The sequence below is a fragment of the Hyla sarda genome, unplaced genomic scaffold (genome assembly GCF_029499605.1).
Source record: "Hyla sarda isolate aHylSar1 unplaced genomic scaffold, aHylSar1.hap1 scaffold_446, whole genome shotgun sequence".
NCBI lineage: Eukaryota > Metazoa > Chordata > Amphibia > Anura > Hylidae > Hyla > Hyla sarda.
In genome coordinates, this window is record NW_026610459.1 from 102,205 (window position 1) to 124,167 (window position 21,963).

The 21,963-nt window shown below is 45.8% G+C and overlaps 9 non-coding genes across 9 annotated transcripts; all 9 read left to right on the top strand.

Annotated features, from left to right (window-relative positions):
* Positions 1–165: 165 nt before the first annotated feature.
* Positions 166–356, top strand: LOC130334991 (U2 spliceosomal RNA). The gene has a single exon (XR_008876705.1). It is a non-coding gene; the product is annotated as a U2 spliceosomal RNA (small nuclear RNA).
* Positions 357–2,445: 2,089 nt separating this feature from the next.
* LOC130334994 (U2 spliceosomal RNA) lies at positions 2,446–2,636 on the top strand. Its single transcript, XR_008876707.1, has one exon. It is a non-coding gene; the product is annotated as a U2 spliceosomal RNA (small nuclear RNA).
* Positions 2,637–4,735: 2,099 nt separating this feature from the next.
* On the top strand, positions 4,736–4,926 carry LOC130334995 (U2 spliceosomal RNA). The gene has a single exon (XR_008876708.1). It is a non-coding gene; the product is annotated as a U2 spliceosomal RNA (small nuclear RNA).
* A 2,088-nt stretch (positions 4,927–7,014) lies between these two features.
* Positions 7,015–7,205, top strand: LOC130334996 (U2 spliceosomal RNA). The gene has a single exon (XR_008876709.1). It is a non-coding gene; the product is annotated as a U2 spliceosomal RNA (small nuclear RNA).
* A 2,084-nt stretch (positions 7,206–9,289) lies between these two features.
* On the top strand, positions 9,290–9,480 carry LOC130334997 (U2 spliceosomal RNA). The gene has a single exon (XR_008876710.1). It is a non-coding gene; the product is annotated as a U2 spliceosomal RNA (small nuclear RNA).
* A 2,091-nt stretch (positions 9,481–11,571) lies between these two features.
* Positions 11,572–11,762, top strand: LOC130334998 (U2 spliceosomal RNA). Its single transcript, XR_008876711.1, has one exon. It is a non-coding gene; the product is annotated as a U2 spliceosomal RNA (small nuclear RNA).
* Positions 11,763–13,852: 2,090 nt separating this feature from the next.
* On the top strand, positions 13,853–14,043 carry LOC130334999 (U2 spliceosomal RNA). The gene has a single exon (XR_008876712.1). It is a non-coding gene; the product is annotated as a U2 spliceosomal RNA (small nuclear RNA).
* A 2,088-nt stretch (positions 14,044–16,131) lies between these two features.
* On the top strand, positions 16,132–16,322 carry LOC130335000 (U2 spliceosomal RNA). The gene has a single exon (XR_008876713.1). It is a non-coding gene; the product is annotated as a U2 spliceosomal RNA (small nuclear RNA).
* A 3,369-nt stretch (positions 16,323–19,691) lies between these two features.
* LOC130334895 (U2 spliceosomal RNA) lies at positions 19,692–19,882 on the top strand. Its single transcript, XR_008876618.1, has one exon. It is a non-coding gene; the product is annotated as a U2 spliceosomal RNA (small nuclear RNA).
* The last annotated feature ends 2,081 nt before the right edge of the window (positions 19,883–21,963 follow it).

Genomic DNA, 21,963 nt, shown 5'->3' on the forward strand with positions numbered 1-21,963 from the left:
GCTGCTTAGCAATAATGGTATGGGTTTAGGTTCTGCTGTGTGTACTGGTGGTTGACTGCCCCCCAGCCCAGAGTGTGCATGGAAAATTGTCTGGCAGCCTCCCTGACAGCAAGCAGTGATAGTGCCCATGAAGGGCACCTTGTTGGGCCCGCCCCTTTCACGGTTATCGCTTCTCGGCCTTTTGGCTAAGATCAAGTGTAGTATCTGTTCTTATCAGTTTAATATCTGATACGTCCCCTATCTGGGGACCATATATTAAATGGATTTTTGAGAACGGGGGCCGATTTCGAAGCTTGCTTCCGTCGCCCTATGCATTGACCCGATATGGCAGTATCTTCGGGTACAGTGCACCACCCCCTTACAGGGTTAAAAAGAAAGATTCCTACTTTCATTGCTACCTGCTTGCTGGCTAGCCAGCTAGCCAGCCCTGTGGGCCTTGCTGCTGCTGCAGCCAAAAAACAAAAGGTGGTGCTGCTGCTGCTTCTGCTGCTTCTGCTTCTGCTTGTGTCTGGCCGCTGTTGGAGCGTCCAGGCACAGGACTTCTGCTGCTGCTGACTAAATGGCCTCCTTAATTGGATCATTTGAGTAGCCAGCACACCTGTGCAGGTAGGGCATGACATGATAGGCAGCTGCCTTGATAGCGGGTGGGTGCTGAATGTTCCTAATTGACAAAATAAGATTAATGCTTATGAAGAAATATAAAATCTCATCCCTTCCCCAATATCGCGCCACACCCCTACCCCTTAATTCCCTGGTTGAATTTGATGGACATATGTCTTTTTTCGACCGTACTAACTATGTAACTATGTAACATAACATGGGGGGGGGGGGGGTCTCCTGGCTGTTCACACAGGTGTGTCATTGCTGTACATTGACCATGCATTGCTTCTGTGGTATTGCAAAGGCAAAGACAAATGCTTCCAGCCATCCATTGCACTAATGGATTGGTCATCAGCTGGCTGTCTATGTCCCGCATCAATATAGACCAAAGTACAGAGGGTTAGGCTATGCTATTGTGCACCTACCTGATGCATCAGAAGGTGCGAGGCCCTTGCTAAATTCTGTGCACAGACTTTGAGATCTATACTTTAGACTGTATCTAAACCTGCTCCAACATGGACTGACATTCTGGCCTACTTTCAGCCGATGCGACTTGTCTGTCGCTGAACAGTCGCTTTTTATGTATTCAGCACCTATGTATAATGTTGTAAAAATGCTCTAGAAGCTAAAGTCGCAGAAATGTCACACATATTTGGCCTGCAACTTTCTGTGCGACAAATTCAGACAGGAAAAATCAGTATAAATCCTTAGAAAATTATCCCCCAGTGTCTCCATCTGCTGGCGGTATTGAATAAGCATTGCTGCACTGATGGGGTATGCATTAGACGAAAAAAAAGAAGAAAAAGAAGAATAATACGCCCAGAAAAGAGGCGAAAAGGAGAAAAACGTAAAAAAACGTGAAAAAAAAGTAAGAGGAAGAGAAGGGAAAAAAAGGTGGAAATGGGTTTAAAAGTGATTTCGGCGGAGAAATATATATATATATATATATATATATATATATATATATATATACGCGCACACACACACATATATATAAACGTATTCTCCGTTGAGATATTGCAGCCGCTGCTGTGTCCAGGCCCAGGAGCCTTAGCACTGTGCTGTGATGTCACTCAATACCACTGACATCACTAGGTGTAAACAACATCTCTCCTTTGCTGTGTATGTGACTATGGAGCTGTTTGGTGATGTCGTCTATTATGGCCTTCATAGAAGCAACAGGAGATTGTTGCATCCATCTAGAACCCTCAGAACTACAGTGCTATGATGTCACTCACTTCCACAGGCCTTGCAGAGTGTAAACAACAACAACCCAGCTTTGTTGTGTATGTAACCATAGGGATTTGTGATGTCACCTAGAACCTTCACAGCAGCGACAGCTTTATGAGGAGCATCAGCACTGCTCTGCCTGAGCAGAACCATCACCGCCATAGGTTGTCAAATAACCCGGATTTAACCCACACAGGTAAGTCCAATGGGGTGCAGGCATGTCCTCTATGCTTACAGCTTCCCGTGGGTGTTGGTTTGATACCGTTTGGGGACAGCCAAGGAGGCATCTGCAGGCAACAAAGGTAGGTGTGTGCTTGTGTGTGTGTTTCCTATGCAGATCCTAAGCCCAGTGTCACATGCAAGTAGGAGGAGTAAGAAGGGTTCCTGGCAAATCCGGGTTATGGATTGCATTTAAAAAGGCCCCGTGGGAGTGCAATGGGCCCCTGTCTTGCTGCTTAGCAATAATGGTATGGGTTTAGGTTCTGCTGTGTGTACTGGTGGTTGACTGCCCCCCAGCCCAGAGTGTGCATGGAAAATTGTCTGGCAGCCTCCCTGACAGCAAGCAGTGATAGTGCCCATGAAGGGCACCTTGTTGGGCCCGCCCCTTTCACGGTTATCGCTTCTCGGCCTTTTGGCTAAGATCAAGTGTAGTATCTGTTCTTATCAGTTTAATATCTGATACGTCCCCTATCTGGGGACCATATATTAAATGGATTTTTGAGAACGGGGGCCGATTTCGAAGCTTGCTTCCGTCGCCCTATGCATTGACCCGATATGGCAGTATCTTCGGGTACAGTGCACCACCCCCTTACAGGGTTAAAAAGAAAGATTCCTACTTTCATTGCTACCTGCTTGCTGGCTAGCCAGCTAGCCAGCCCTGTGGGCCTTGCTGCTGCTGCAGCCAAAAAACAAAAGGTGGTGCTGCTGCTGCTTCTGCTGCTTCTGCTTCTGCTTGTGTCTGGCCGCTGTTGGAGCGTCCAGGCACAGGACTTCTGCTGCTGCTGACTAAATGGCCTCCTTAATTGGATCATTTGAGTAGCCAGCACACCTGTGCAGGTAGGGCATGACATGATAGGCAGCTGCCTTGATAGCGGGTGGGTGCTGAATGTTCCTAATTGACAAAATAAGATTAATGCTTATGAAGAAATATAAAATCTCATCCCTTCCCCAATATCGCGCCACACCCCTACCCCTTAATTCCCTGGTTGAACTTGATGGACATATGTCTTTTTTCGACCGTACTAACTATGTAACTATGTAACATAACATGGGGGGGGGGGGGGGGTCTCCTGGCTGTTCACACAGGTGTGTCATTGCTGTACATTGACCATGCATTGCTTCTGTGGTATTGCAAAGGCAAAGACAAATGCTTCCAGCCATCCATTGCACTAATGGATTGGTCATCAGCTGGCTGTCTATGTCCCGCATCAATATAGACCAAAGTACAGAGGGTTAGGCTATGCTATTGTGCACCTACCTGATGCATCAGAAGGTGCGAGGCCCTTGCTAAATTCTGTGCACAGACTTTGAGATCTATACTTTAGACTGTATCTAAACCTGCTCCAACATGGACTGACATTCTGGCCTACTTTCAGCCGATGCGACTTGTCTGTCGCTGAACAGTCGCTTTTTATGTATTCAGCACCTATGTATAATGTTGTAAAAATGCTCTAGAAGCTAAAGTCGCAGAAATGTCACACATATTTGGCCTGCAACTTTCTGTGCGACAAATTCAGACAGGAAAAATCAGTATAAATCCTTAGAAAATTATCCCCCAGTGTCTCCATCTGCTGGCGGTATTGAATAAGCATTGCTGCACTGATGGGGTATGCATTAGACGAAAAAAAAGAAGAAAAAGAAGAATAATACGCCCAGAAAAGAGGCGAAAAGGAGAAAAACGTAAAAAAACGTGAAAAAAAAGTAAGAGGAAGAGAAGGGAAAAAAAGGTGGAAATGGGTTTAAAAGTGATTTCGGCGGAGAAATATATATATATATATATATATATATATATATATATATATATATATATATACGCGCACACACACACATATATATAAACGTATTCTCCGTTGAGATATTGCAGCCGCTGCTGTGTCCAGGCCCAGGAGCCTTAGCACTGTGCTGTGATGTCACTCAATACCACTGACATCACTAGGTGTAAACAACATCTCTCCTTTGCTGTGTATGTGACTATGGAGCTGTTTGGTGATGTCGTCTATTATGGCCTTCATAGAAGCAACAGGAGATTGTTGCATCCATCTAGAACCCTCAGAACTACAGTGCTATGATGTCACTCACTTCCACAGGCCTTGCAGAGTGTAAACAACAACAACCCAGCTTTGTTGTGTATGTAACCATAGGGATTTGTGATGTCACCTAGAACCTTCACAGCAGCGACAGCTTTATGAGGAGCATCAGCACTGCTCTGCCTGAGCAGAACCATCACCGCCATAGGTTGTCAAATAACCCGGATTTAACCCACACAGGTAAGTCCAATGGGGTGCAGGCATGTCCTCTATGCTTACAGCTTCCCGTGGGTGTTGGTTTGATACCGTTTGGGGACAGCCAAGGAGGCATCTGCAGGCAACAAAGGTAGGTGTGTGCTTGTGTGTGTGTTTCCTATGCAGATCCTAAGCCCAGTGTCACATGCAAGTAGGAGGAGTAAGAAGGGTTCCTGGCAAATCCGGGTTATGGATTGCATTTAAAAAGGCCCCGTGGGAGTGCAATGGGCCCCTGTCTTGCTGCTTAGCAATAATGGTATGGGTTTAGGTTCTGCTGTGTGTACTGGTGGTTGACTGCCCCCCAGCCCAGAGTGTGCATGGAAAATTGTCTGGCAGCCTCCCTGACAGCAAGCAGTGATAGTGCCCATGAAGGGCACCTTGTTGGGCCCGCCCCTTTCACGGTTATCGCTTCTCGGCCTTTTGGCTAAGATCAAGTGTAGTATCTGTTCTTATCAGTTTAATATCTGATACGTCCCCTATCTGGGGACCATATATTAAATGGATTTTTGAGAACGGGGGCCGATTTCGAAGCTTGCTTCCGTCGCCCTATGCATTGACCCGATATGGCAGTATCTTCGGGTACAGTGCACCACCCCCTTACAGGGTTAAAAAGAAAGATTCCTACTTTCATTGCTACCTGCTTGCTGGCTAGCCAGCTAGCCAGCCCTGTGGGCCTTGCTGCTGCTGCAGCCAAAAAACAAAAGGTGGTGCTGCTGCTGCTTCTGCTGCTTCTGCTTCTGCTTGTGTCTGGCCGCTGTTGGAGCGTCCAGGCACAGGACTTCTGCTGCTGCTGACTAAATGGCCTCCTTAATTGGATCATTTGAGTAGCCAGCACACCTGTGCAGGTAGGGCATGACATGATAGGCAGCTGCCTTGATAGCGGGTGGGTGCTGAATGTTCCTAATTGACAAAATAAGATTAATGCTTATGAAGAAATATAAAATCTCATCCCTTCCCCAATATCGCGCCACACCCCTACCCCTTAATTCCCTGGTTGAACTTGATGGACATATGTCTTTTTTCGACCGTACTAACTATGTAACTATGTAACATAACATGGGGGGTCTCCTGGCTGTTCACACAGGTGTGTCATTGCTGTACATTGACCATGCATTGCTTCTGTGGTATTGCAAAGGCAAAGACAAATGCTTCCAGCCATCCATTGCACTAATGGATTGGTCATCAGCTGGCTGTCTATGTCCCGCATCAATATAGACCAAAGTACAGAGGGTTAGGCTATGCTATTGTGCACCTACCTGATGCATCAGAAGGTGCGAGGCCCTTGCTAAATTCTGTGCACAGACTTTGAGATCTATACTTTAGACTGTATCTAAACCTGCTCCAACATGGACTGACATTCTGGCCTACTTTCAGCCGATGCGACTTGTCTGTCGCTGAACAGTCGCTTTTTATGTATTCAGCACCTATGTATAATGTTGTAAAAATGCTCTAGAAGCTAAAGTCGCAGAAATGTCACACATATTTGGCCTGCAACTTTCTGTGCGACAAATTCAGACAGGAAAAATCAGTATAAATCCTTAGAAAATTATCCCCCAGTGTCTCCATCTGCTGGCGGTATTGAATAAGCATTGCTGCACTGATGGGGTATGCATTAGACGAAAAAAAAGAAGAAAAAGAAGAATAATACGCCCAGAAAAGAGGCGAAAAGGAGAAAAACGTAAAAAAACGTGAAAAAAAAGTAAGAGGAAGAGAAGGGAAAAAAAGGTGGAAATGGGTTTAAAAGTGATTTCGGCGGAGAAATATATATATATATATATATATATATATATATATATATATATACGCGCACACACACACATATATATAAACGTATTCTCCGTTGAGATATTGCAGCCGCTGCTGTGTCCAGGCCCAGGAGCCTTAGCACTGTGCTGTGATGTCACTCAATACCACTGACATCACTAGGTGTAAACAACATCTCTCCTTTGCTGTGTATGTGACTATGGAGCTGTTTGGTGATGTCGTCTATTATGGCCTTCATAGAAGCAACAGGAGATTGTTGCATCCATCTAGAACCCTCAGAACTACAGTGCTATGATGTCACTCACTTCCACAGGCCTTGCAGAGTGTAAACAACAACAACCCAGCTTTGTTGTGTATGTAACCATAGGGATTTGTGATGTCACCTAGAACCTTCACAGCAGCGACAGCTTTATGAGGAGCATCAGCACTGCTCTGCCTGAGCAGAACCATCACCGCCATAGGTTGTCAAATAACCCGGATTTAACCCACACAGGTAAGTCCAATGGGGTGCAGGCATGTCCTCTATGCTTACAGCTTCCCGTGGGTGTTGGTTTGATACCGTTTGGGGACAGCCAAGGAGGCATCTGCAGGCTGCAGGCAACAAAGGTAGGTGTGTGCTTGTGTGTGTGTTTCCTATGCAGATCCTAAGCCCAGTGTCACATGCAAGTAGGAGGAGTAAGAAGGGTTCCTGGCAAATCCGGGTTATGGATTGCATTTAAAAAGGCCCCGTGGGAGTGCAATGGGCCCCTGTCTTGCTGCTTAGCAATAATGGTATGGGTTTAGGTTCTGCTGTGTGTACTGGTGGTTGACTGCCCCCCAGCCCAGAGTGTGCATGGAAAATTGTCTGGCAGCCTCCCTGACAGCAAGCAGTGATAGTGCCCATGAAGGGCACCTTGTTGGGCCCGCCCCTTTCACGGTTATCGCTTCTCGGCCTTTTGGCTAAGATCAAGTGTAGTATCTGTTCTTATCAGTTTAATATCTGATACGTCCCCTATCTGGGGACCATATATTAAATGGATTTTTGAGAACGGGGGCCGATTTCGAAGCTTGCTTCCGTCGCCCTATGCATTGACCCGATATGGCAGTATCTTCGGGTACAGTGCACCACCCCCTTACAGGGTTAAAAAGAAAGATTCCTACTTTCATTGCTACCTGCTTGCTGGCTAGCCAGCTAGCCAGCCCTGTGGGCCTTGCTGCTGCTGCAGCCAAAAAACAAAAGGTGGTGCTGCTGCTGCTTCTGCTGCTTCTGCTTCTGCTTGTGTCTGGCCGCTGTTGGAGCGTCCAGGCACAGGACTTCTGCTGCTGCTGACTAAATGGCCTCCTTAATTGGATCATTTGAGTAGCCAGCACACCTGTGCAGGTAGGGCATGACATGATAGGCAGCTGCCTTGATAGCGGGTGGGTGCTGAATGTTCCTAATTGACAAAATAAGATTAATGCTTATGAAGAAATATAAAATCTCATCCCTTCCCCAATATCGCGCCACACCCCTACCCCTTAATTCCCTGGTTGAACTTGATGGACATATGTCTTTTTTCGACCGTACTAACTATGTAACTATGTAACATAACATGGGGGGTCTCCTGGCTGTTCACACAGGTGTGTCATTGCTGTACATTGACCATGCATTGCTTCTGTGGTATTGCAAAGGCAAAGACAAATGCTTCCAGCCATCCATTGCACTAATGGATTGGTCATCAGCTGGCTGTCTATGTCCCGCATCAATATAGACCAAAGTACAGAGGGTTAGGCTATGCTATTGTGCACCTACCTGATGCATCAGAAGGTGCGAGGCCCTTGCTAAATTCTGTGCACAGACTTTGAGATCTATACTTTAGACTGTATCTAAACCTGCTCCAACATGGACTGACATTCTGGCCTACTTTCAGCCGATGCGACTTGTCTGTCGCTGAACAGTCGCTTTTTATGTATTCAGCACCTATGTATAATGTTGTAAAAATGCTCTAGAAGCTAAAGTCGCAGAAATGTCACACATATTTGGCCTGCAACTTTCTGTGCGACAAATTCAGACAGGAAAAATCAGTATAAATCCTTAGAAAATTATCCCCCAGTGTCTCCATCTGCTGGCGGTATTGAATAAGCATTGCTGCACTGATGGGGTATGCATTAGACGAAAAAAAAGAAGAAAAAGAAGAATAATACGCCCAGAAAAGAGGCGAAAAGGAGAAAAACGTAAAAAAATGTGAAAAAAAGTAAGAGGAAGAGAAGGGAAAAAAAGGTGGAAATGGGTTTAAAAGTGATTTCGGCGGAGAAATATATATATATATATATATATATATATATATATATATATATATATACGCGCACACACACACATATATATAAACGTATTCTCCGTTGAGATATTGCAGCCGCTGCTGTGTCCAGGCCCAGGAGCCTTAGCACTGTGCTGTGATGTCACTCAATACCACTGACATCACTAGGTGTAAACAACATCTCTCCTTTGCTGTGTATGTGACTATGGAGCTGTTTGGTGATGTCGTCTATTATGGCCTTCATAGAAGCAACAGGAGATTGTTGCATCCATCTAGAACCCTCAGAACTACAGTGCTATGATGTCACTCACTTCCACAGGCCTTGCAGAGTGTAAACAACAACAACCCAGCTTTGTTGTGTATGTAACCATAGGGATTTGTGATGTCACCTAGAACCTTCACAGCAGCGACAGCTTTATGAGGAGCATCAGCACTGCTCTGCCTGAGCAGAACCATCACCGCCATAGGTTGTCAAATAACCCGGATTTAACCCACACAGGTAAGTCCAATGGGGTGCAGGCATGTCCTCTATGCTTACAGCTTCCCGTGGGTGTTGGTTTGATACCGTTTGGGGACAGCCAAGGAGGCATCTGCAGGCAACAAAGGTAGGTGTGTGCTTGTGTGTGTGTTTCCTATGCAGATCCTAAGCCCAGTGTCACATGCAAGTAGGAGGAGTAAGAAGGGTTCCTGGCAAATCCGGGTTATGGATTGCATTTAAAAAGGCCCCGTGGGAGTGCAATGGGCCCCTGTCTTGCTGTTTAGCAATAATGGTATGGGTTTAGGTTCTGCTGTGTGAACTGGTGGTTGACTGCCCCCCAGCCCAGAGTGTGCATGGAAAATTGTCTGGCAGCCTCCCTGACAGCAAGCAGTGATAGTGCCCATGAAGGGCACCTTGTTGGGCCCGCCCCTTTCACGGTTATCGCTTCTCGGCCTTTTGGCTAAGATCAAGTGTAGTATCTGTTCTTATCAGTTTAATATCTGATACGTCCCCTATCTGGGGACCATATATTAAATGGATTTTTGAGAACGGGGGCCGATTTCGAAGCTTGCTTCCGTCGCCCTATGCATTGACCCGATATGGCAGTATCTTCGGGTACAGTGCACCACCCCCTTACAGGGTTAAAAAGAAAGATTCCTACTTTCATTGCTACCTGCTTGCTGGCTAGCCAGCTAGCCAGCCCTGTGGGCCTTGCTGCTGCTGCAGCCAAAAAACAAAAGGTGGTGCTGCTGCTGCTTCTGCTGCTTCTGCTTCTGCTTGTGTCTGGCCGCTGTTGGAGCGTCCAGGCACAGGACTTCTGCTGCTGCTGACTAAATGGCCTCCTTAATTGGATCATTTGAGTAGCCAGCACACCTGTGCAGGTAGGGCATGACATGATAGGCAGCTGCCTTGATAGCGGGTGGGTGCTGAATGTTCCTAATTGACAAAATAAGATTAATGCTTATGAAGAAATATAAAATCTCATCCCTTCCCCAATATCGCGCCACACCCCTACCCCTTAATTCCCTGGTTGAACTTGATGGACATATGTCTTTTTTCGACCGTACTAACTATGTAACTATGTAACATAACATGGGGGGGGGGGGGGGGTCTCCTGGCTGTTCACACAGGTGTGTCATTGCTGTACATTGACCATGCATTGCTTCTGTGGTATTGCAAAGGCAAAGACAAATGCTTCCAGCCATCCATTGCACTAATGGATTGGTCATCAGCTGGCTGTCTATGTCCCGCATCAATATAGACCAAAGTACAGAGGGTTAGGCTATGCTATTGTGCACCTACCTGATGCATCAGAAGGTGCGAGGCCCTTGCTAAATTCTGTGCACAGACTTTGAGATCTATACTTTAGACTGTATCTAAACCTGCTCCAACATGGACTGACATTCTGGCCTACTTTCAGCCGATGCGACTTGTCTGTCGCTGAACAGTCGCTTTTTATGTATTCAGCACCTATGTATAATGTTGTAAAAATGCTCTAGAAGCTAAAGTCGCAGAAATGTCACACATATTTGGCCTGCAACTTTCTGTGCGACAAATTCAGACAGGAAAAATCAGTATAAATCCTTAGAAAATTATCCCCCAGTGTCTCCATCTGCTGGCGGTATTGAATAAGCATTGCTGCACTGATGGGGTATGCATTAGACGAAAAAAAAGAAGAAAAAGAAGAATAATACGCCCAGAAAAGAGGCGAAAAGGAGAAAAACGTAAAAAAACGTGAAAAAAAAGTAAGAGGAAGAGAAGGGAAAAAAAGGTGGAAATGGGTTTAAAAGTGATTTCGGCGGAGAAATATATATATATATATATATATATATATATATATATATATATACGCGCACACACACACATATATATAAACGTATTCTCCGTTGAGATATTGCAGCCGCTGCTGTGTCCAGGCCCAGGAGCCTTAGCACTGTGCTGTGATGTCACTCAATACCACTGACATCACTAGGTGTAAACAACATCTCTCCTTTGCTGTGTATGTGACTATGGAGCTGTTTGGTGATGTCGTCTATTATGGCCTTCATAGAAGCAACAGGAGATTGTTGCATCCATCTAGAACCCTCAGAACTACAGTGCTATGATGTCACTCACTTCCACAGGCCTTGCAGAGTGTAAACAACAACAACCCAGCTTTGTTGTGTATGTAACCATAGGGATTTGTGATGTCACCTAGAACCTTCACAGCAGCGACAGCTTTATGAGGAGCATCAGCACTGCTCTGCCTGAGCAGAACCATCACCGCCATAGGTTGTCAAATAACCCGGATTTAACCCACACAGGTAAGTCCAATGGGGTGCAGGCATGTCCTCTATGCTTACAGCTTCCCGTGGGTGTTGGTTTGATACCGTTTGGGGACAGCCAAGGAGGCATCTGCAGGCAACAAAGGTAGGTGTGTGCTTGTGTGTGTGTTTCCTATGCAGATCCTAAGCCCAGTGTCACATGCAAGTAGGAGGAGTAAGAAGGGTTCCTGGCAAATCCGGGTTATGGATTGCATTTAAAAAGGCCCCGTGGGAGTGCAATGGGCCCCTGTCTTGCTGCTTAGCAATAATGGTATGGGTTTAGGTTCTGCTGTGTGTACTGGTGGTTGACTGCCCCCCAGCCCAGAGTGTGCATGGAAAATTGTCTGGCAGCCTCCCTGACAGCAAGCAGTGATAGTGCCCATGAAGGGCACCTTGTTGGGCCCGCCCCTTTCACGGTTATCGCTTCTCGGCCTTTTGGCTAAGATCAAGTGTAGTATCTGTTCTTATCAGTTTAATATCTGATACGTCCCCTATCTGGGGACCATATATTAAATGGATTTTTGAGAACGGGGGCCGATTTCGAAGCTTGCTTCCGTCGCCCTATGCATTGACCCGATATGGCAGTATCTTCGGGTACAGTGCACCACCCCCTTACAGGGTTAAAAAGAAAGATTCCTACTTTCATTGCTACCTGCTTGCTGGCTAGCCAGCTAGCCAGCCCTGTGGGCCTTGCTGCTGCTGCAGCCAAAAAACAAAAGGTGGTGCTGCTGCTGCTTCTGCTGCTTCTGCTTCTGCTTGTGTCTGGCCGCTGTTGGAGCGTCCAGGCACAGGACTTCTGCTGCTGCTGACTAAATGGCCTCCTTAATTGGATCATTTGAGTAGCCAGCACACCTGTGCAGGTAGGGCATGACATGATAGGCAGCTGCCTTGATAGCGGGTGGGTGCTGAATGTTCCTAATTGACAAAATAAGATTAATGCTTATGAAGAAATATAAAATCTCATCCCTTCCCCAATATCGCGCCACACCCCTACCCCTTAATTCCCTGGTTGAATTTGATGGACATATGTCTTTTTTCGACCGTACTAACTATGTAACTATGTAACATAACATGGGGGGGGGGGGGTCTCCTGGCTGTTCACACAGGTGTGTCATTGCTGTACATTGACCATGCATTGCTTCTGTGGTATTGCAAAGGCAAAGACAAATGCTTCCAGCCATCCATTGCACTAATGGATTGGTCATCAGCTGGCTGTCTATGTCCCGCATCAATATAGACCAAAGTACAGAGGGTTAGGCTATGCTATTGTGCACCTACCTGATGCATCAGAAGGTGCGAGGCCCTTGCTAAATTCTGTGCACAGACTTTGAGATCTATACTTTAGACTGTATCTAAACCTGCTCCAACATGGACTGACATTCTGGCCTACTTTCAGCCGATGCGACTTGTCTGTCGCTGAACAGTCGCTTTTTATGTATTCAGCACCTATGTATAATGTTGTAAAAATGCTCTAGAAGCTAAAGTCGCAGAAATGTCACACATATTTGGCCTGCAACTTTCTGTGCGACAAATTCAGACAGGAAAAATCAGTATAAATCCTTAGAAAATTATCCCCCAGTGTCTCCATCTGCTGGCGGTATTGAATAAGCATTGCTGCACTGATGGGGTATGCATTAGACGAAAAAAAAGAAGAAAAAGAAGAATAATACGCCCAGAAAAGAGGCGAAAAGGAGAAAAACGTAAAAAAACGTGAAAAAAAAGTAAGAGGAAGAGAAGGGAAAAAAAGGTGGAAATGGGTTTAAAAGTGATTTCGGCGGAGAAATATATATATATATATATATATATATATATATATATATATATATACGCGCACACACACACATATATATAAACGTATTCTCCGTTGAGATATTGCAGCCGCTGCTGTGTCCAGGCCCAGGAGCCTTAGCACTGTGCTGTGATGTCACTCAATACCACTGACATCACTAGGTGTAAACAACATCTCTCCTTTGCTGTGTATGTGACTATGGAGCTGTTTGGTGATGTCGTCTATTATGGCCTTCATAGAAGCAACAGGAGATTGTTGCATCCATCTAGAACCCTCAGAACTACAGTGCTATGATGTCACTCACTTCCACAGGCCTTGCAGAGTGTAAACAACAACAACCCAGCTTTGTTGTGTATGTAACCATAGGGATTTGTGATGTCACCTAGAACCTTCACAGCAGCGACAGCTTTATGAGGAGCATCAGCACTGCTCTGCCTGAGCAGAACCATCACCGCCATAGGTTGTCAAATAACCCGGATTTAACCCACACAGGTAAGTCCAATGGGGTGCAGGCATGTCCTCTATGCTTACAGCTTCCCGTGGGTGTTGGTTTGATACCGTTTGGGGACAGCCAAGGAGGCATCTGCAGGCAACAAAGGTAGGTGTGTGCTTGTGTGTGTGTTTCCTATGCAGATCCTAAGCCCAGTGTCACATGCAAGTAGGAGGAGTAAGAAGGGTTCCTGGCAAATCCGGGTTATGGATTGCATTTAAAAAGGCCCCGTGGGAGTGCAATGGGCCCCTGTCTTGCTGCTTAGCAATAATGGTATGGGTTTAGGTTCTGCTGTGTGTACTGGTGGTTGACTGCCCCCCAGCCCAGAGTGTGCATGGAAAATTGTCTGGCAGCCTCCCTGACAGCAAGCAGTGATAGTGCCCATGAAGGGCACCTTGTTGGGCCCGCCCCTTTCACGGTTATCGCTTCTCGGCCTTTTGGCTAAGATCAAGTGTAGTATCTGTTCTTATCAGTTTAATATCTGATACGTCCCCTATCTGGGGACCATATATTAAATGGATTTTTGAGAACGGGGGCCGATTTCGAAGCTTGCTTCCGTCGCCCTATGCATTGACCCGATATGGCAGTATCTTCGGGTACAGTGCACCACCCCCTTACAGGGTTAAAAAGAAAGATTCCTACTTTCATTGCTACCTGCTTGCTGGCTAGCCAGCTAGCCAGCCCTGTGGGCCTTGCTGCTGCTGCAGCCAAAAAACAAAAGGTGGTGCTGCTGCTGCTTCTGCTGCTTCTGCTTCTGCTTGTGTCTGGCCGCTGTTGGAGCGTCCAGGCACAGGACTTCTGCTGCTGCTGACTAAATGGCCTCCTTAATTGGATCATTTGAGTAGCCAGCACACCTGTGCAGGTAGGGCATGACATGATAGGCAGCTGCCTTGATAGCGGGTGGGTGCTGAATGTTCCTAATTGACAAAATAAGATTAATGCTTATGAAGAAATATAAAATCTCATCCCTTCCCCAATATCGCGCCACACCCCTACCCCTTAATTCCCTGGTTGAATTTGATGGACATATGTCTTTTTTCGACCGTACTAACTATGTAACTATGTAACATAACATGGGGGGGGGGGGGTCTCCTGGCTGTTCACACAGGTGTGTCATTGCTGTACATTGACCATGCATTGCTTCTGTGGTATTGCAAAGGCAAAGACAAATGCTTCCAGCCATCCATTGCACTAATGGATTGGTCATCAGCTGGCTGTCTATGTCCCGCATCAATATAGACCAAAGTACAGAGGGTTAGGCTATGCTATTGTGCACCTACCTGATGCATCAGAAGGTGCGAGGCCCTTGCTAAATTCTGTGCACAGACTTTGAGATCTATACTTTAGACTGTATCTAAACCTGCTCCAACATGGACTGACATTCTGGCCTACTTTCAGCCGATGCGACTTGTCTGTCGCTGAACAGTCGCTTTTTATGTATTCAGCACCTATGTATAATGTTGTAAAAATGCTCTAGAAGCTAAAGTCGCAGAAATGTCACACATATTTGGCCTGCAACTTTCTGTGCGACAAATTCAGACAGGAAAAATCAGTATAAATCCTTAGAAAATTATCCCCCAGTGTCTCCATCTGCTGGCGGTATTGAATAAGCATTGCTGCACTGATGGGGTATGCATTAGACGAAAAAAAAGAAGAAAAAGAAGAATAATACGCCCAGAAAAGAGGCGAAAAGGAGAAAAACGTAAAAAAACGTGAAAAAAAAGTAAGAGGAAGAGAAGGGAAAAAAAGGTGGAAATGGGTTTAAAAGTGATTTCGGCGGAGAAATATATATATATATATATATATATATATATATATATATATATACGCGCACACACACACATATATATAAACGTATTCTCCGTTGAGATATTGCAGCCGCTGCTGTGTCCAGGCCCAGGAGCCTTAGCACTGTGCTGTGATGTCACTCAATACCACTGACATCACTAGGTGTAAACAACATCTCTCCTTTGCTGTGTATGTGACTATGGAGCTGTTTGGTGATGTCGTCTATTATGGCCTTCATAGAAGCAACAGGAGATTGTTGCATCCATCTAGAACCCTCAGAACTACAGTGCTATGATGTCACTCACTTCCACAGGCCTTGCAGAGTGTAAACAACAACAACCCAGCTTTGTTGTGTATGTAACCATAGGGATTTGTGATGTCACCTAGAACCTTCACAGCAGCGACAGCTTTATGAGGAGCATCAGCACTGCTCTGCCTGAGCAGAACCATCACCGCCATAGGTTGTCAAATAACCCGGATTTAACCCACACAGGTAAGTCCAATGGGGTGCAGGCATGTCCTCTATGCTTACAGCTTCCCGTGGGTGTTGGTTTGATACCGTTTGGGGACAGCCAAGGAGGCATCTGCAGGCAACAAAGGTAGGTGTGTGCTTGTGTGTGTGTTTCCTATGCAGATCCTAAGCCCAGTGTCACATGCAAGTAGGAGGAGTAAGAAGGGTTCCTGGCAAATCCGGGTTATGGATTGCATTTAAAAAGGCCCCGTGGGAGTGCAATGGGCCCCTGTCTTGCTGCTTAGCAATAATGGTATGGGTTTAGGTTCTGCTGTGTGTACTGGTGGTTGACTGCCCCCCAGCCCAGAGTGTGCATGGAAAATTGTCTGGCAGCCTCCCTGACAGCAAGCAGTGATAGTGCCCATGAAGGGCACCTTGTTGGGCCCGCCCCTTTCACGGTTATCGCTTCTCGGCCTTTTGGCTAAGATCAAGTGTAGTATCTGTTCTTATCAGTTTAATATCTGATACGTCCCCTATCTGGGGACCATATATTAAATGGATTTTTGAGAACGGGGGCCGATTTCGAAGCTTGCTTCCGTCGCCCTATGCATTGACCCGATATGGCAGTATCTTCGGGTACAGTGCACCACCCCCTTACAGGGTTAAAAAGAAAGATTCCTACTTTCATTGCTACCTGCTTGCTGGCTAGCCAGCTAGCCAGTCCTGTGGGCCTTGCTGCTGCTGCAGCCAAAAAACAAAAGGTGGTGCTGCTGCTGCTTCTGCTGCTTCTGCTTCTGCTTGTGTCTGGCCGCTGTTGGAGCGTCCAGGCACAGGACTTCTGCTGCTGCTGACTAAATGGCCTCCTTAATTGGATCATTTGAGTAGCCAGCACACCTGTGCAGGTAGGGCATGACATGATAGGCAGCTGCCTTGATAGCGGGTGGGTGCTGAATGTTCCTAATTGACAAAATAAGATTAATGCTTATGAAGAAATATAAAATCTCATCCCTTCCCCAATATCGCGCCACACCCCTACCCCTTAATTCCCTGGTTGAACTTGATGGACATATGTCTTTTTTCGACCGTACTAACTATGTAACTATGTAACATAACATGGGGGGGGTCTCCTGGCTGTTCACACAGGTGTGTCATTGCTGTACATTGACCATGCATTGCTTCTGTGGTATTGCAAAGGCAAAGACAAATGCTTCCAGCCATCCATTGCACTAATGGATTGGTCATCAGCTGGCTGTCTATGTCCCGCATCAATATAGACCAAAGTACAGAGGGTTAGGCTATGCTATTGTGCACCTACCTGATGCATCAGAAGGTGCGAGGCCCTTGCTAAATTCTGTGCACAGACTTTGAGATCTATACTTTAGACTGTATCTAAACCTGCTCCAACATGGACTGACATTCTGGCCTACTTTCAGCCGATGCGACTTGTCTGTCGCTGAACAGTCGCTTTTTATGTATTCAGCACCTATGTATAATGTTGTAAAAATGCTCTAGAAGCTAAAGTCGCAGAAATGTCACACATATTTGGCCTGCAACTTTCTGTGCGACAAATTCAGACAGGAAAAATCAGTATAAATCCTTAGAAAATTATCCCCCAGTGTCTCCATCTGCTGGCGGTATTGAATAAGCATTGCTGCACTGATGGGGTATGCATTAGACGAAAAAAAAGAAGAAAAAGAAGAATAATACGCCCAGAAAAGAGGCGAAAAGGAGAAAAACGTAAAAAAACGTGAAAAAAAAGTAAGAGGAAGAGAAGGGAAAAAAAGGTGGAAATGGGTTTAACCCCTTAAGGACCGGAGGTTTTTCCGTTTTTGCATTTTCGTTTTTTGCTCCTTGCCTTTAAAAAATCATAACTCTTTCAAATTTACACCTAAAAATCCATATGATGGCTTATTTTTTGCGCCACCAATTCTACTTTGTAATGACGTCAGTCATTTTGCCCAAAAATCTGTGGTGAAGCGGGAAAAAAAATCATTGTGCGACAAAATTGAAAAAAAAATGCTGTTTTGTAACTTTTGGGGGCTTCCGTTTCTACGTAGTACATTTTTCGGTAAAAATGACACCTGATATGTATTCTGTAGGTCCATACGATTAAAATGATTCCCTACTTATATAGGTTTGATTTTGTCGGACTTCTGGAAAAAATCATAACTACATGCAGGAAAATTAATACGTTTAAAATTGTCATCTTCTGACCCCTATAACTTTTTTATTTTTCCGTGTATGGGGCGGTATGAGGGCTCATTTTTTGCGCCGTGATCTGAAGTTTTTAACGGTACCATTTTTGCATTGATAGGACTTATTGATCACTTTTTATTCATTTTTAAATGATATAAAAAGTGACCAAAAATGCACTATTTTGGACTTTGGAATTTTTTTGTGCGCACGCCATTGACCGAGCGGTTTAATTAATGATATATTTTTATAATTCAGACATTTCCGCACGCGGTGATACCACATATGTTTATTTTTATTTTTATTTACACTGTGTTTTTTTTTTTTATTGGAAAAGGGGGGTGATTCAAACTTTTAATAGGGGAGGAGTTAAATGATCTTTATTCACTTTTTTTTTTCACTTTTTATTTGCAGTGTTATAGGTCCCATAGGGACCTATAACACTGCACACACTGATCTTCTATGTTGATCACTGGTTTCTCATAAGAAACCAGTGATCAACGATTCTGCCGGATGACTGCTCATGCCTGGATCTCAGGCACTGAGCAGTCATTCGGCGATCGGACAGCGAGGAGGCAGGTAGGGGCCCTCCCGCTGTCCTGTCAGCTGTTCGGGATGCCGCGATTTCACCGCGGCTATCCCGAACAGCCCACTGAGCTAGCCGGGATGCTTTCGGTTTCACTTTAGACGCGGCGTTCAACTTTGAACGCCGCGTCTAAAGGGTTAATAGCGCGCGGCACAGCGATCAATGCCGCGCGCTATTAGCCACGGGTCCCGGCCATTGTTAGAGGCCGGGCCCGACCCGCTATGACGCGGGGCCACGCCGTGGCCCCGCGTTATAGATCGGGAGTGGACACATGACGTTCCAGTACGTCATGTGTCCTTAAGGGGTTAAAAGTGATTTCGTCGGAGAAATATATATATATATATATATATATATATATATATATATATACGCGCACACACACACATATATATAAACGTATTCTCCGTTGAGATATTGCAGCCGCTGCTGTGTCCAGGCCCAGGAGCCTTAGCACTGTGCTGTGATGTCACTCAATACCACTGACATCACTAGGTGTAAACAACATCTCTCCTTTGCTGTGTATGTGACTATGGAGCTGTTTGGTGATGTCGTCTATTATGGCCTTCATAGAAGCAACAGGAGATTGTTGCATCCATCTAGAACCCTCAGAACTACAGTGCTATGATGTCACTCACTTCCACAGGCCTTGCAGAGTGTAAACAACAACAACCCAGCTTTGTTGTGTATGTAACCATAGGGATTTGTGATGTCACCTAGAACCTTCACAGCAGCGACAGCTTTATGAGGAGCATCAGCACTGCTCTGCCTGAGCAGAACCATCACCGCCATAGGTTGTCAAATAACCCGGATTTAACCCACACAGGTAAGTCCAATGGGGTGCAGGCATGTCCTCTATGCTTACAGCTTCCCGTGGGTGTTGGTTTGATACCGTTTGGGGACAGCCAAGGAGGCATCTGCAGGCAACAAAGGTAGGTGTGTGCTTGTGTGTGTGTTTCCTATGCAGATCCTAAGCCCAGTGTCACATGCAAGTAGGAGGAGTAAGAAGGGTTCCTGGCAAATCCGGGTTATGGATTGCATTTAAAAAGGCCCCGTGGGAGTGCAATGGGCCCCTGTCTTGCTGCTTAGCAATAATGGTATGGGTTTAGGTTCTGCTGTGTGTACTGGTGGTTGACTGCCCCCCAGCCCAGAGTGTGCATGGAAAATTGTCTGGCAGCCTCCCTGACAGCAAGCAGTGATAGTGCCCATGAAGGGCACCTTGTTGGGCCCGCCCCTTTCACGGTTATCGCTTCTCGGCCTTTTGGCTAAGATCAAGTGTAGTATCTGTTCTTATCAGTTTAATATCTGATACGTCCCCTATCTGGGGACCATATATTAAATGGATTTTTGAGAACGGGGGCTGATTTCGAAGCTTGCTTCCGTCGCCCTATGCATTGACCCGATATGGCAGTATCTTCGGGTACAGTGCACCACCCCCTTACAGGGTTAAAAAGAAAGATTCCTACTTTCATTGCTACCTGCTTGCTGGCTAGCCAGCTAGCCAGCCCTGTGGGCCTTGCTGCTGCTGCAGCCAAAAAACAAAAGGTGGTGCTGCTGCTGCTTCTGCTGCTTCTGCTTCTGCTTGTGTCTGGCCGCTGTTGGAGCGTCCAGGCACAGGACTTCTGCTGCTGCTGACTAAATGGCCTCCTTAATTGGATCATTTGAGTAGCCAGCACACCTGTGCAGGTAGGGCATGACATGATAGGCAGCTGCCTTGATAGCGGGTGGGTGCTGAATGTTCCTAATTGACAAAATAAGATTAATGCTTATGAAGAAATATAAAATCTCATCCCTTCCCCAATATCGCGCCACACCCCTACCCCTTAATTCCCTGGTTGAACTTGATGGACATATGTCTTTTTTCGACCGTACTAACTATGTAACTATGTAACATAACATGGGGGGGGGGGGGGGGGGTCTCCTGGCTGTTCACACAGGTGTGTCATTGCTGTACATTGACCATGCATTGCTTCTGTGGTATTGCAAAGGCAAAGACAAATGCTTCCAGCCATCCATTGCACTAATGGATTGGTCATCAGCTGGCTGTCTATGTCCCGCATCAATATAGACCAAAGTACAGAGGGTTAGGCTATGCTATTGTGCACCTACCTGATGCATCAGAAGGTGCGAGGCCCTTGCTAAATTCTGTGCACAGACTTTGAGATCTATACTTTAGACTGTATCTAAACCTGCTCCAACATGGACTGACATTCTGGCCTACTTTCAGCCGATGCGACTTGTCTGTCGCTGAACAGTCGCTTTTTATGTATTCAGCACCTATGTATAATGTTGTAAAAATGCTCTAGAAGCTAAAGTCGCAGAAATGTCACACATATTTGGCCTGCAACTTTCTGTGCGACAAATTCAGACAGGAAAAATCAGTATAAATCCTTAGAAAATTATCCCCCAGTGTCTCCATCTGCTGGCGGTATTGAATAAGCATTGCTGCACTGATGGGGTATGCATTAGACGAAAAAAAAGAAGAAAAAGAAGAATAATACGCCCAGAAAAGAGGCGAAAAGGAGAAAAACGTAAAAAAACGTGAAAAAAAAGTAAGAGGAAGAGAAGGGAAAAAAAGGTGGAAATGGGTTTAAAAGTGATTTCGGCGGAGAAATATATATATATATATATATATATATATATATACGCGCACACACACACATATATATAAACGTATTCTCCGTTGAGATATTGCAGCCGCTGCTGTGTCCAGGCCCAGGAGCCTTAGCACTGTGCTGTGATGTCACTCAATACCACTGACATCACTAGGTGTAAACAACATCTCTCCTTTGCTGTGTATGTGACTATGGAGCTGTTTGGTGATGTCGTCTATTATGGCCTTCATAGAAGCAACAGGAGATTGTTGCATCCATCTAGAACCCTCAGAACTACAGTGCTATGATGTCACTCACTTCCACAGGCCTTGCAGAGTGTAAACAACAACAACCCAGCTTTGTTGTGTATGTAACCATAGGGATTTGTGATGTCACCTAGAACCTTCACAGCAGCGACAGCTTTATGAGGAGCATCAGCACTGCTCTGCCTGAGCAGAACCATCACCGCCATAGGTTGTCAAATAACCCGGATTTAACCCACACAGGTAAGTCCAATGGGGTGCAGGCATGTCCTCTATGCTTACAGCTTCCCGTGGGTGTTGGTTTGATACCGTTTGGGGACAGCCAAGGAGGCATCTGCAGGCAACAAAGGTAGGTGTGTGCTTGTGTGTGTGTTTCCTATGCAGATCCTAAGCACAGTGTCACATGCAAGTAGGAGGAGTAAGAAGGGTTCCTGGCAAATCCGGGTTATGGATTGCATTTAAAAAGGCCCCGTGGGAGTGCAATGGGCCCCTGTCTTGCTGCTTAGCAATAATGGTATGGGTTTAGGTTCTGCTGTGTGTACTGGTGGTTGACTGCCCCCCAGCCCAGAGTGTGCATGGAAAATTGTCTGGCAGCCTCCCTGACAGCAAGCAGTGATAGTGCCCATGAAGGGCACCTTGTTGGGCCCGCCCCTTTCACGG